Source organism: Lepus europaeus (assembly GCF_033115175.1).
Source record: "Lepus europaeus isolate LE1 chromosome 21 unlocalized genomic scaffold, mLepTim1.pri SUPER_21_unloc_1, whole genome shotgun sequence".
NCBI classification, from domain to species: domain Eukaryota; kingdom Metazoa; phylum Chordata; class Mammalia; order Lagomorpha; family Leporidae; genus Lepus; species Lepus europaeus.
In genome coordinates this window covers 552,086-554,656 of record NW_026909005.1, presented here as the reverse complement: position 1 = coordinate 554,656, position 2,571 = coordinate 552,086, and positions in this window count along the sequence as shown.

The following is a 2,571-nucleotide window of genomic DNA, read 5'->3' as shown; positions in this document are numbered from 1 at the left end:
GGCCAGTGGGGAGTGCGCCTGCACCCACTGCTGTGACCTGGAAGTGCACCTGCCGGCGCATCCGCTTCTGCCGCATGGTGCTTGGGTTGGAGTCAAGGCCATGTCCGCTCCTGCCCAGGGCTTGGGCAAGCCTTGAGGAGCCGTGTTGTACGCTGAATGCCGACCCTGAGGAGACACAGCGCCCCCCGCCCCAGGTTCAGTCCAGGATCAGGTGAGGCTGCAGTCTGAGGCAGCCCCATCAGTTATTTTGGGCCTTTGGAAATTTCTAGGTGCGGTCCTCTTCTTCAACCCCTTCCAGAAGACTACACCTCAGGACACTGTTCATGTTCCAGAGGAACAGAAACACTCTTTCTGCAGAGAGTTTGGTGCGGTGGCCTTCCTGTCACTGGTAGGTGGGGCTGGGGTGCAGAGTGGGGAGGGGGTGTGTGTGTGAGGGGTAGCTGGGATAGAGGGTGGAGGAGAAAAGAGGTCAAGGTGTGGGGTGGTGGGAGGAGAGAAGAAGCGGGGAGAATGAAAAGGTGGCATGAAGGTGGGGAGGCGAGGAAGGGAGGAGCAGAAACCTGCGTGGGGGAGAGGAAAGGGAGGGGGAGAGTGACAGGAGTCCCAGTGGGTGTGTGTTTTGGGGGCTGGGGGATTTGGGAGAGGAAAAACTTTTCCCACGGCCTCGGTTCCATTTGGGGGGTTTTCTGTCCCTGGCCAGAAGTAGCCTTGGCCGCATCCATCAGTAGAGGCCTTGATCATGGCCTCTCTACTCCACGTGGTTTGGAAGTGTAAAGTGTGTGTGTGTGTGCAGGAAAATGGGCACAGGGCGCTTGAATGAATTTGCACGTAATCCAGTGAATTTTCAGACTGCACACACGGAGGAGGAAGCCGAAGCTTAGAGAAACCCCAAGTATCCCTCTGTGCTCTGTTCCTGCCTGCCCCAAGATTCTGACCCCTCATAGTAAGTACTAGGTATTTTTTTCTATTTAAAGACTGGTTTGAAAGGCAGAGTAACAGATGAGGCGGTGCTGGAGAGATTTTCAGTGTATGGTTTCACACCCCAGGTGGCTACAAAGGCCGGAGCTGAGCCAGGCCGGAGCAGAAACCAGGTACTTCATCCACTACTCCAGTGTGGGTTCAGGGGCCCAAGTGTTTGGACCACTTCTTCTGCTTTCCTAGGCTTTTGAGCAGACAGCTGGATTACAGGTGGGAACAGCCTGAGTGGGACGGTGGGTTGAGCCATTGCATAGCGGGATGAAGCAACCGCCTTCAGTACCAGCATTGCATATGTGTTGGTTTGAGTCCCAGCAGCTCCACTTTTGTTCCAGCTCTCTGCTGTGGCCAAGCAAAGCAGTTGAAGAGGGCCCAAGTGCTTGGGCCCCTGCACCTGTGTGAGAGTCCTGGAGGAATCTCCTGGCTCCTGGCTTCAAATCTGCTTAGATTCGGCTGTTGCATCCATTTGGGGAGTAAATCCACAAAGACCTTTTCTCTTCCTCTGACTCTCTGTAATTCTACTTTTGAGATGAATAAATAAATATTTTTTCAAAAAAGTGTAACAGGCAGGAATCCAGTTGGCATCTATATGGAATGATGTTGTTCCAGGCAACGTTGTAACCTGCCATGCCACAAGGCAGGTCCCCCAGAGTACTTTTCTGCCTACTGTTTCTTTTTAGCTGAGCAGAAACGGGATATGTGAATATGGTAACTAATATCTATTTAATAAATTTGTTTTTATGTTACTCTAGTTATTATAAATTGTAACTTATTTAGTAATTATGGAAGCTTGCAAGTTTTTCCTTTCTCTTTGTGTGAGTTTTGGCATATTTTATGTTTCAAGGAATTCACACAATTTAGTTATCTTAGGAAATTTTTGGTCACAGAGTTGTTCATACTGTTCCTTTACAATAATCTTGTCCGTGGAGTCATGGTGGCACTGTTTCATTAACAAACTTAGTAACTTGCACCTTTTTTTTCTTGGCTGGTCCTGATAAGAAGTTCATGAATTTTGTTGATGTGTTCAAAGAACCAAATTGTAGTTTTGTTGACATTTTTTTGTGATTGTCCTTTCTTCAGTCCCAGCGACTTGTACTTCTATCTTTCCATGATTTATTTTCTTCACCTTGCTTTAAGTATTTAAGTTGCTGTTCTTCCTCTGATCTCCTAGTGTGAATGCATAGCTCGTTGATCTTGGTTCTTCTTTTCTAAAATATGCATCCATTAATATAAATTGGCAGGATACAGTTTCAATTTAGTTTGAACTATTTTTTATTTGAGATTTATAAACATGTTATTTTGAGGTTGGTTGATTATTCTCCTCACAAGTATTTGGGATTTTCCAGCTTTTTCGTACTGACCTCTCAGGTAGTTGCATTGTGATCAGGGAGCTTCCATTGTGTGGTGCCTCTTCTTAGGAGTTGAGGTCTGCTGTGCACCCATGCACATGCTCAGAGTGGATGTGCCATGTGGGTCTGAGTGTCGTGTTCCTTTTGCTGTGGTTGGAGCATCCTCTAATGATCTGTTTGACACTTGGTTGCTTCAGGTACTTTTCTGTTCAGCCTTATCCTTACTGATTGTCTAACTGCTGATCTG